We start from the raw sequence: 13,260 nt of genomic DNA, 5'->3' as shown, positions 1-13,260 counted from the left end.
CTCTGTGCATGGGGAGGACATCTACGTATCCCCATTCCTGGAGGTTTAAGGAAGTAAAGGAATCTAAAGGATGTCTAAGAAAATAACTACTTGGACGGTGTATAGACCCATTACCACATATAACTAGACCGCGGTCTAACTTAAGCATGATCTTCATTATACATAGGTATGCCAAATAATTAAAATGCTATGCAAGAACGAGCAGTCACTTGCCGGCTTGGTAAAACAGCTGGTAGCACGCGCAACCTCAGTGTGAGCAGAGCCGTAAAGCTGATACATGAGCAACTTTGACTCTGAAAGGAAGCCATGATGAAGCAGTTCTGAAACTGCTGCACTTGCAGTCTCACAAGCAACTGCCAGTGTAGCTTCCTCCGGCGTGAGCAAAAGAGAAATTGAAAAGCTAAGCATATTGTCAGGCACATTCCTAGAAAGTGCAGACCCACAGACAAGCTGCCACATGGGTGTTCTTCATTGAAGAGCACTTGTACTAATCTCATTTACTATGTGTGCTCCAACAATTCATTGGTTAAAAGCACAAGTATATGAATTAAGTCCAACACAAAACATTTTTAAGAAGTGTGGCTCACAGAAATACTCACAAGACTCTTCTACACTTTTCAATACTATTTCCTCTTGGAGATTTAGAGGAATAAAAATTTGGAACTACTGAATGCTAACTGTTTCCTCTTCAGAAATTAGACGACTCACCCTAGGCACAAGCAAGCTAAAGAAATAACAAGAGAACAAAAAAAAAATACATTTGAGTTTTTTGTGTTAGATTATTGTTGTAGTTTTTTTTTCCAATTAATTATGTGAGATTTTTATTTTAGTTATATTTTTTTAGATTTTTTTGTAAGTATTTCTCCCGAAGGATGTGGCAGATCAAAGCATGGCATCTCCTCCACCATTCCTACCAACTCCTGGTGAACCTCCTGTTCCTTGGAAACAATGGAGTAAATTACTTTTTAACATATATATATATGCCAGTGGTGGTTATAAGTATGGACCAGTTAGAAGACAAGTAGGTATGTTACATCAGTAAGGTATTGAGGGAAGGAGGCTGTATGAAGATTTATCAGAAATATCCTTGGGAATGTGTGATCAACAGCCATGTAACATATATGAAATATTGTTGCAGATGTTAGATTTGCAATTCACTCCTAAGACTAATATTGTCCTAAAAAAAAATATTTCTCTAGAACACAGAGAATGGATGAAGACATTGCATCTTATGTGGCTGGTGTAAGAGGATTAGCCATATCTTGTCATTTTGAACAGTTAACAGGCTCATTGATCTGAGATTGAATAGTGAGATGCACTAATAGTAAGAGTGTGAAGGGAAAAGACCTTAATGAAAGACATTACTTTAGAGGAGCTCGTACAGATAGCCAAGGACATGGAATGTACTGCATTGAGAATAAAGGAGATGGAAGATGGTTATCAAAGTCAAAGAAATGTGTTAAGTGAAGTGGTAAATAAGAGTAAAGGGACTATGAGAATGCCTGAAGTCAGAGAAGATAAGAAACGCAGAGGCACAAAAGAGACCAATAACACTTTTATGGAAAGTATGATGCAGGAATTGTGGAAAGAGAGGACACTTTGCAACAGCATGTAAGACAAAGGTTATGGAAAGGAAAGTACAAGTAATTAGACAAGAATGTGATGATATATGGGAAAGTGTACAAGAAATCATTCTAACCATAGAAGAGGAATGACATAACATAACAGAAAACATTAATAGAGAAAGTATATCAGTCTCAGAGACATACAATAAAAACTAAAATTACAGGCATATTAGAAAAACTACATTGTGAAGTGTCTATTGACAGGCAAACCCATGAAAGTACTTGTGGACTTAGGAAGTCTATATACGCTCTTGTCAAACGAAACATATGAAGGAAATTGGTTGGATGATAATTTTTCATCATTGGAGAATTTATATATCATGGCAGTTGGCTATGCAAGCAAAAGAATTGAAATACTGGATACTGTATCGTAATTGTATTTATATTGCACTTACTAACCCTGATGAGGCATTGAAGCGCTTTTCAGCGAGTAGCATGCTACTCCAGAAACCCAAAAGGATTAGTGGTGGATTAGTATAGGGAAATATGAGTACAGTATTATTATTTGTATTAGTATTAGTATTAGTATTAGTATAGGGAAGTATGATTTAATTTGAGCATAGGAGATGAATAGAATAATGGAGGGAGAGAGGAGGGAAGAATCCAGAAGTGTTAATTGGGAGATCACAGTAGTAAGATGAAGTTTGGGTTGAGTAAAGGAGAGATGAAGGAGGGAGGAATCTGTAGAAAGGGATTAGTTGTAAAATGGGATTTGGGGTGAGTCAAAGGAGAGATACATGAGGGAGAATTTAGTAGGGTTATTTGGGAAGATCATAGTAGTAGACTGAGGTTTGGGGTGAGCCAGGAGGAGCAGAGGAGGGAATAGTCTAGGAAGGGTTATTTTTTAGATCAGTTAGAGAGTAGAGGGAGAGGATAGATTAATAGTAGTATAGTGTGAGGGTGACAGAGAAAAGTTTTTAAGACAGATATTTATTTTGTTTATTTATTTCTTTATTTATTTATTTTTCCCTCTTATACAGTAGGACTAAAATATTAAATATATAGATACATGATCACATAGTAAAGGAGAATATGTGTGAGGAAAATAATATATTGAGATTTAAGTTGTATCATATAAACACAGACTTTCAAGAGTTCCATTATTTGAAGTTTATTTAATTGTGTACCTTTATAACATTGTTTTATCTTTCCTCAATATTTCAATAGTGAAATGCTTCTAGATAAATAGGTAAGATAATATTTACCTATAATGATAGGTAAATAAAAACAGAGACTCATAAGCATCTAATCAAACAACTTATATAGAAACAATGCAATGACCAATGAACATGTAAAGCGTGGAATAATATACACATGTATACATACATACATAGATACACATATACATAATCAATATATACTCACACATACACCTACACATAGACATTCCTACATATGTACATTTAACATGAGTAAAATATACATTTGTTAAAACAGACCCAGAGAGTATGCATATATTTTAAGATAAAATAGTTATTATACCTATTTACACAAAGTAGTACACATATCTACATATATACATATAATCAAACTATAAATGTTTACATACACAAGGATCTGCAGTTCATTGTTGTTTCAATATGGTGGTTATGTAGGAAATAGCCAACTATTGAGCAGTCTTCTGAAGATACGATAGTTATCTGTGGATCTTATATTGAGGTAATGAATTCCATAGTTTGGCTGCTTGAAAAGAGAAATATGTACCACCTATTGTCTTTTTCTTGTATGGTGATGTTTTGAGGTGGGCGCCAATCTTGAGCAGAGGGTTCTTTTTTTAATGTATTTGGTGACTTTATTCCTGATGAAAAGTGGTCCTTTTCCATGTATTGCTTTGCAAGTGATACAAAGCAGCTTGAAGGTGGAACTTCTGGCAACCGGTAACCAACGTAGGGCCCTGTTGCTAATTTATCCACTTGAGCATTCATTTTTAACTTGGAGTCCATGGTAATTTCAAGGTTTCTAACTTCCTTAGATTCTTTAGAAGGTGATCCCAGATCGTCAGGTCAGGTGCACAGTGGGGCATAATTTTCCCAGTCACCACATGTGAGTAATTCTGTTTTGGAAGCATTCAGTTTGAGATGGCTCCATGTCATCCACTGACCACGGCTATGATGCAACTGAAGAGTTGTTCGTTTCCAATGTCCTTGAGGCATTCCAGTTTAAGGAGTATTTGTGTGTCATCTTCATAGTTGTAGCATGTGAGCTGAAATTCATTGATCAGTGCCAGTAATTACATCATGCAGCTGTTGAGAAGCATGGGTGAGATGATTGAGCTTCGAGGCTCTCTGCTTTTTCTGAAGTAGGGTTTGGACAAGAAATGGGGCGTATGAATGACATTTGTCCTGTTGTGAAGGTAGGATGTGATCCAGTGGAGAGCAGTCCCCTATATTCCAGCTTTGTAGAGTATTTGTATTATGGTGTAATTGTCAACTGTGTCAAAGGCAGCTGAGAGGTCCAGGAGCAGTAGTGCATTATGGTTTATGGTGTTTTTAAGAACATCCAAGATGGCAATGAGGGCAGATTCAGTACCTCTTCCTGGACAGAATCCAGTTTGGCAGTCTGAAAGTATGGAGCTGTTTTCAATGAATTGTGACATCTGGGTGAAAGCTGCTCTTTCTATCAGTTTGCCCAGGAAAGGTCTATTTGTAATCGGTCTGTAGTTGTTGGGGCCATGCGGGTCGAGGTTTGTTTTTTTAATAATGGGTGTATGTATGTCTTTTTAAGGTCTTCAGGAAACATTCCTGTAGTTAAATAATTATTGATGATTTTTCCTACTGGTATGGCAGTAGAGGTAGATAAAAGAATGTTCTTGAAGATGTGTGGTGGACAAGGGTCGAAAGGGCAGGCAGAAAGCCTGCTTGCTTTGACCAGATCCATAAATTCATTTTGTAGTGCTTGTTTGAAGGAGTCCAGAGGCTAGGTTGGCTTACTCTTGGAGGGGAGTTTTAGAAATGGGTTGGTGCTAGTAGTTTTCCTTTGTTTTAAATAGGAGTCCAATGTGTCTGCCTTGGTTGTGTAATAATTTACTGTTTTGTCTGTGAATTCTTGAGTAATGGGATGAGTTCCTTCCATGCATTTAGGCTTTGGAAATTAATTGAGAATTTTATAAACTTCTTTATTTGCAGATCTAGAATTTTTAATTCTGTCTGAGTAGTTCTGCATAAAAGCTTTTTGATTTATGAGTTGTGTATTTTATTAAGTTTGTGTAGATGAAGTTTGTCTTGAATGTTGTTTGTTTTGAGCCGGTTTGTTGTAGCCTTCTCATTTGTTGTTTTATCTTTTTTAGTTCTGTATTTCTCCAAGGTCCTTGTGTTCTTTTGCCACGCTTTGTTTTTCTGAGTGGTATTACAGTATTGAAAGCTTTCTGTAGCCACTCATAAAGCTTTTGAACAGAATTTATTGTGTCTATATCGGTGCTGACTGTTAGCTGTGTTTCTGACTATTCCAAATGTAGTTTGTTCCATGGTTGATAGATGTATGTATGTAAGGTGGTGTTAGGTGTGTTCCTTTGAGGTGTTTTATGTTGGAAAGTTACCAAATGGTGGTCTGACCATGTGACTGGTGTGATTCTTTGAACGGTAACCAGTTCTGGGTTTGCAAAACTGATATCTAGGATGTGTCCAGCGATGTGTGTGTGATTGTGTACAACCTGATGCAGGCCAGTGATGATAGCTTGTGGATGGGGGATATTGGGTTTGTCAAACTAAATGTGTAGGTACCCAAGAATGCATAGGTTGGAGTGTAGTGTTATAAGGTTTGAAACTGTGTCTAGAAATGTGTCTGGGAATGTTGAACTGCTAGGTCCTGTAAAGGAGGAGGAAGTTAAAGGATGAAGTTGGTGTAGGATTGCATCTGGTGATGAGGGCCTCAAAACCTTGTCTGGAGATGTCGGTTTTGCTAAGATTTATTGCTTGTTTGAATATAACAGCTAGTCAACCTCCTCGTTTACCTATATGGTTTTGTGTGATGGTTTGATAGCCTGGAGGAATGGCTTCATGCAACACTGGAGCCATGTCATCTCCCAACCATGATTCAGTTATGAAGAGTAATGTCAGGTTGTGTGTCAATATGTAGGTCACATATGTGGTGCTTGTTTTTAGAGAGTGATTGAGCATTTATGAGCAGGCAGTTTAGATATTGTGTTTTGGTGGTGGTGTAATTTTGTTTTATGGAAGAGTGATCAGTATATTTTGTAACAGATGTGTCATTAGTGCTGATATTAACTATGTGAGGGTCACAATAGTGTTGTTTTTCTATATTGTGCTCCTCGTTTGACAGGCTTAGAAGGCATTTTGCTGGGTCTATGTGTGTAGGTGGTGGGGATGGTGGTTGCGAGTATGATGGTGAGTTGTGTTCTTCTTGTAGAGTAGCCTTGTTGTGTAATAGACAAGGGCATGTGAAATTGTGAAGAGTGGCATGCTGTTTATTTTATTTGCATCTGCTTAGGGTGGAAGGAGAACGGATTAGGGGTAATGGTGAAGCATGTGGGTCATATTCTAAGGCTCTAAGTTGTGCAATGGATGAGAGGCGGGTGAACGAATGTTGCTATGTTGGGAGTTTGTGGTGGATGTTGATGAAGATTGAGACTTTAGAAATTAAGTTGGTTCAGGATTTGTATTATTTGCGTAGTCATGAGGGTGGGAGTGGATGTGGCAGGAAGTAATATAAAAGTGTGTGTTACTTTGATGGGCTGGTGTGCATGTTTTGTTTTTGTCGAGTAGTGAGAAGAGATGCTGATTTAGTGGTTTTCTGTGAAGGATTTGTACGTGAGTTAATGCTGGTGAATGGTATTTAAATAGCAGTTTTGGAGAAGAGTGTATGTGGTATGTAAGGGGGATGGACATGAGTTATGAGTGTTTGTGTTAGATTTGATCGCTGAAGAGATAGGAGTGGTGGAGCAGAGTGTAAGGATTGTATGGCTGTGTGTAATGGGTAAAAAGAAGAAGAGGAAGGTGTTGATGGATGGAGAGATGGAAGGCTGAGAACAGGTTTTGTCATGATATAAAGGGGTCTGTTAGGGGGAATTATAGGAGAGAGCTGGTGTTTTGCATGAATAGAGAGTGTGTGTCCGGGACCATAAAAGTTAAATATAATGTGGCTTTGTGTTGTGTTGGTGACGTGTGAATGTGTTAGTGGTATAGGATCGAGTTATTTTTAGTGTGAGAATTAAGGTGCCATAGTGTTGTAGAATTGCGTATCGGTGTGGTTTGTGATTTTTGTAGAGGTTGTTGAGACACTGAAATATGGATGAGGTTTGTTTGTGGTGTATGAGTAGAATGCCTTTGCTGATAATGTGTTTAGATATTGGTAGATGTGGAGGGCTTAAGATGGTAGCTGGTGAGTGAACAATTGGGCAGCATCCCTGGCCCTGACCCTGACCTGGCCTGAACAGGCCCAAATAGGCAACTGCCCTTGTCCTCTCCACCCTTAGCCTCTATACCCTTGCTGAGACACCCTAAGCCCAAAGCTTAAATAGCGCTTTTGACCAATGAAACCCTAGCTGTAACCAATCTGAATCCTAACCCTAAACTCTAGAGCCAATGGGAGATCTGGCGCCATTAACCAATCACAGCCCTAGCCCTAAAAGCCAATCAAAACCAAAGCCATAAGCCCTCAGTCCAATGAGAACCCTAGCACTACTAACCAATCAGAACCCAAGCCCTGACAGCCAATCAGAACTGTAACACTAAAACCTTAGTCCAGTGAACACCCGAGTAACCAACCAGAACCCTAGCCTGAACAGCCAATCAGAATTGTAACCCTAAACCCTTTGTTTAGTGGACACCCTAGCCCTAGTAGCTAATCAGAACTGAAAACCTAAACTCTTAATCCAATAGAAATACTAACCCTAGCAACCGATCACAGCATCTAATGCAACAACCAATAGAAACTTATATAAGGGGCAAGTAACCTTAAGCTCAGGCTGATGGGGCGGGGCAGTGAGATGTTCTTCTAATCAGAATCTCCTTGGATGCAGACAGGCACAATCCACACTTTCTATCTATTATATTCTACTTTTCAGTTAAGGGACAATTTTGAAACCTCTGAAATACTGGTTTTCGAACACTCAAACGTATCACTTTTTTAATCCAAAAACACTTTCCAAGCACAGTTTAAACCACTGAGCACATTTAGCGTTCTCCTATACACACTCTGGGTAGCCACTGAGGTGTATTTCATCTTTTTTAAATCCCTTGCGTGGGGGCATGAGGGTTAATGCAGTCTTTGGGAAAAACTAGGAGGGAAATTCATACAAACACAGGTAGCACAAATACAGCAGTTTAAAGGTACCAGTTTCCAGATAGACGAGGTAAATTCAGACAGTCACAGGCAGAACTAAAACAGCAGTTTAAAAGGACCAAGTTGGCAGAAAACTAAGCACAAGATCCAATGTTGGGGCATTTTGATGTGACTGGGAAAACATACATCACTACTTATGCTAGTGGTGTAGGTTTGGGGGCGGTGTTGCTGCAAGTTGTGAATGGTGAAGAGCGAGTGATTGGTTTTGCATCAAGAAGATTGAGAGGGGCAGAATCAACGCATTCTGTAACTGAGAGACAGAAGCTATGGCCTGTTGCTGGGGAATCAAGCATTTCCGATTCTATTTGTGGGGCATACCTTTCAAAGTCAGGATGGATCATGAACCATTAACATAATTGTTCAAAGGAGGGAGAGGATTGGAAGGTAATGTTATGCCACATATTTCAAGATGGATGTTGTATGTACTTGATTATAATTTTGAAGTGGACTCTGTAAAGGGTTGTAGAAATTTTAAAGCATAGAGGTTGCTGGTGACTGAGGAGGTTGAGGAAAAGTGTGAAGACGTTGGAGGAAAGAGAGGAGGAGAGATGGCATTGGGAAGTGTTGAATGGGGTGAGGCCAGAGGAAAGGATTCATTGATGAATGAGGTGGAAAGTAAAGTTGTGTGAGGATGGAATGATAAGGATGTGTTGAAAAAGGAGTTAAATGAATTTTACAAAGTAAAAGATGAATTGAGTTTAACCGAGGGAAGATTAATGAGAAGAAATCAGATTGTTTGTCCTGCTGAACTTTAAAAACTCATAGATGCCATTGCACATGAGGGGCATCCAGGACATAATATGACTAAAAGAGGGGTGAGACATTTGTTCTGGTGGCCTGGAATGGATGGTGATATTGAGGAGGTGGTAAAACAGTCTTATGAATGTGCAAAAGTGACAAAACCAAAATTGTATGACAGTGAGACCATGGGATAGATTTAGCTACTGATTTTAGAGGGCCTACTAATAGACTTGGACTGAGATGTAGGTATATTTTGATAATAGTTGACTATCACAAAAAGTGGTTTGTTGTGAAAACATTGTGAATACTGCCAGTGTTATTGAATTTTTGGAGAATGTTTTTCTGGAACAAGGAGTTCCAAGGACTATAGTCTCTGATAATAGGGTCCAGTTCACTTCCAAAGCAATGACTGATTATCTTTCGAGAATGGGAATTGTTCATGAAAGGGTGGCTCCGTTTAGGCCGCAAGCAAATGGACTGGTGGAGAGAATTAATCATTTGGAAATGGAAAACATGCAGCTCTCATTGGCTAATCAACTTCTGTGGAAGAAGGAGTTAAGAAAAATGGTGTGGACATATAGAATGACCCCACTTTTTGTTACAGGTGTGTCACCATTCATATCTCTGAAAGTAAGAGAACCAATAAGTAAAGAGTGTCCTGTCTGATTGAGTGGAACAAAACATGTTTCATTGACCGTGATGAAATCAAAGAAAGAGTTAGCAGTGTGTACAGAAAAAGGTGAAGTAGTACTGCAATAAAAAATAGAATGCTAAGAAACTTTGGATAGACACAGGTGATTGGATGGTCATAAAAAAGGGAGGCTTTGTTTGGAAGTGTGATCACAAGTATTCTGATCCCCAAAAAGTTAGGGAAGTGAAGGCACAATATAGTTATTTTGAGTGATGGCACTACGTGAAGTTTTGGGAATTTATGTAAAATCAATAAACCTCAAGCCCATTGGGGGAATGAGTGGACTAAGAGTATATGGATGTAATTCAATTAACTATGAATTGTATGGTATTGCTATGATTATTCAGCCCTTATTAGGATGTACGTTTGCATGTACTGTCGCTAAGTTGGGATTTTCACAATGTGTGTCTTAGAAAAGCATATTTTGTTAAGCTCTAAAGCCTCTGTAATTGGAGCTAGAATTTACGTATTCATTATTTTGTTTGTTTTAGTTAAATATCATAAGGAGGAGTTGATGCAGAGTTGTAAGATTACATTGTGGGTGGAACCTTTGCTATGTAAGTGTGACATTATTTGGAATATGGGAGGCTGATGGGAGACCAAGCTGAGGAAAGGAAGACGGTTGATTTGTGCTGGAGGTGCAATGGCATTAAAGAAACCTAGGGGCCAGATGTAGCAAAATCCGAATTTGTGACTCTCAAATTGCGAGTCTGACTGACTCGCAATTTGAGAGTCGCAAACCCGAATGCTGGATGGTGTCCCTGACACCATCTGCGAATCGGAAGGGGGTTGCAAAGACCCACCTCATTAATATTAATGAGGTGGGTCGCAATTTGCGACCCCCTTCCGATTCGCAGCACTCACAGGGATGGTGGCCTGCTGGAGACAGCAGATCACCATGTCTGTGACTGCTTTTTAATAAAGCAGTTTTCTTTTTGTATTGCAGCCCGTTTTCCTTAAAGGAGAACGAGTTGCAACACAAACAAAAAAATGAAACGTTTGTGTTTCATTTTTTCAGAGCAGCTGCCTGTTCTGAAAAAATGTTTTCAGGGCCATTCACAAAGGGGTAGGGGTCCCATAGGGACCCCTTCCGTTTTGCGAATGGGTTAGCACTTATTTGAAATGGGTGCGAACTGCGAATTGCTTTGCGACCACGTTCGCGTCACAAAGCAATTCTACATCGCAATGCAAATCGCAAATAGGAAGTGGAACACCCCTTCCTATTTGTGAGTCGCATTCCCATTTTGCGAGTCGGTAACCATATGTGTATTTATATTTATTGTGTTGTTTTAGATTATGATGTTTATATGTTTTTTATGTTAACCAAATAAAGCATTTTTGGTTGATTGATAGAGAAGTATAGAATTAATTAAAAGTAATTCAATACTATTTTAATAACATTTATGACTACTTTAATGCTTAAATGCAATATTCGTTTTCAAAATATTTTGCAATTTAATGAAAAATGTGCTATTTTCTTTAAAGTTCCTAACTCTATTATTTTCTACGGGAGGGTTTTGCAGTACCAATGGTTGGCCATGTGTGGTGCTGGACTTACTACAGTTTTTTTTTAGTGGTAACTTACATTTGTAAATTCAGCTCCCCCCCATTTTCCAGGATGTAGAGACATGTAAGTCTACACTTTTGAGTAACTTCATGCTCTGATTTTGTGAAAACCAAAAAGTAGTAAAGTTAGTAAGTGTGAGAGTTACACATATAAATTATTCACAAGTGTAATTTACCTTTGTGAATGGACCCAAATGTGTACATTTGTTATTATTAGCATAAAATTAAAACATATAGCATTCCAATTGGAAGGGGTGGGGGTGAATTCCCTGCATCGAAGTCTAAAACTAGTGGCAGGCAAGGGGGTATGGCAAACATGGATGTGAATCTCGGGTTCTGGTCCTACCACAGAGAATAAGCTTGTTATAGCCCTTTACGGACCCCACCAGCACTTGACAATACTAGTTGAAGGGCCTGTACACTTCAGAGCACAGCACGTATGACCATCTTACCTGGAACTGACAATCATCGAGGAGATATCCATCCAAATCTAATCTTAGCCCTCACCAGCCATCATTTTGCAGAAAGGGCACAGTGGCACTTGAGAAAGGATGAGAGCCTCAACTTGCACCACCTGGATCCAGTGAAGGGGAACTGGAGGACAATGGACATGACCAGGCCTCAAGACACCACCTAGAGCAGACATGGAGAAGAAGCAGACAAAGATGGAAGACTGCTGCTTCCATGGAGGTTGAGATGGCTGGATCGGCAGTCGATACCATGATGTGGCTTGCACTTGCCTGCCCTACATGGGTCTGGGGTGGTCACTTCATGGAGGGTCTTTATCTATGAAAAGTGGCCTGGAGAGTGTAATAAGGAGCCATGAAATCGGGGAGCACTTCAGGACTGGAGTCAACCCTGAGTGCCCACCATCTTGGATGTGGCCAGGCAAAGAAGTGACAACTATCTAGGGCAGTGCTACAGAAAGACAAAAAGACAAGATGCTTCCCTGGTGAACATGGAAGTGGCAGACCCAACAATATTGCTCCAACAGACAAGAGACTTTGGGCCTTGGCTACACCAGGAAGCAGATGGCACTGGAGACAGTGAAAAAGTGCCCTTAACAATTCTCCTACAGGTGGGAGAGATGTATGCCATATACATAGTGCCAAATGCATTCTCCACTATGCCTAAAGTAAGGTCCCAACAGTCCAGTGGCATCATAAACACAAGTATAGCAAATAATGATGTTAGGAGAGCAATCAAGAGGCTGCCTCATCTGTGCTATTGGGAAGCTGGGGGAGAAAGGATAAAAGGATAATATGAATACCCTGATGGCAAGTCCCAGCCTGGTACCACAAACACCCCCAGCGGTCCAGTTGGGGGGGATCATCGTCACTGAAACGCTTTGTCACAGAACCATAAGGAACTCTTGGAAACTTAACTAGAGCAGCCAAATGAGGGTGGAGAGATAGCACCATCAAATAAATGCTGGCTGCCGATGTGGGTAGCAAAGGATACAAGGGGAACAAAACCCCATGATCCAATAGATACTCACCTGATAGAGATGAAGGCCACAGCTTATCAGCTATCATATCTCAGGAGTTTCAAGAAGACATTAATACAATAGGAGGGGCCTAAAGGAATATCTTTGGGAGCTTAAACATGACATCAGCCTGGCTAAGAGGGTCAGTGATAAGGAGACACACTTGATGTGAGAACATAGGGAATTGTTTCATTGAGAATAAGGTCTTGTCCCAGTTCTGTTGCATATGGTTTAACTCAGATGTTTCACTGGCTATGGGAAAACAAAGCTTCCACAGAGGCAGGGACGGAAGGCGAGTCATGGTGGGTTCCTTATTTCAAAACCTTTATGACATCATTCAAATTCATCAAATGACAATATAATATTACGGAAATTGAAGGGTTGCATATGCCCAATTAGGCCTTGTATACACTCACAATTTTGAAAAGTGGGTGCATGATGGGATCATCAAGTATTTTTTAGCCTACATAAATACTTACTAGGCCTTGCCTCCTTGGATTAAAAAAAACCTAGACATAGGAAAGGGACATCACCCGCTAAAGCTGGCAAAGACAATATAACAAAGCTTGCATTGCCAGCAGTAGTGTGAAAGTGAAAAACACCCACTGCAAAATTCTGATATACTGGTCCTATACCCATGACCAAATATCTCAGTGGGATAACTCAAAACCCAGAACATCTTGGAGGATTTATAAAGCAAATGGCACCTTGACAGATTTGCTGTGGCACTGGGCCAAGCTGCATAAATGCTGGGATGAGGTCATAAAAGAAATAGACTTGGACGTCGAACTGCATGTAACTAAGGGCCCAGAAGTGATTTGATTGGGGCTATCATTTCCAGGTGAGAGGGG

This window comes from Pleurodeles waltl, chromosome 10 (genome assembly GCF_031143425.1).
Source record: "Pleurodeles waltl isolate 20211129_DDA chromosome 10, aPleWal1.hap1.20221129, whole genome shotgun sequence".
NCBI lineage: Eukaryota > Metazoa > Chordata > Amphibia > Caudata > Salamandridae > Pleurodeles > Pleurodeles waltl.
Note: the sequence above shows the minus strand (reverse complement) of the source record.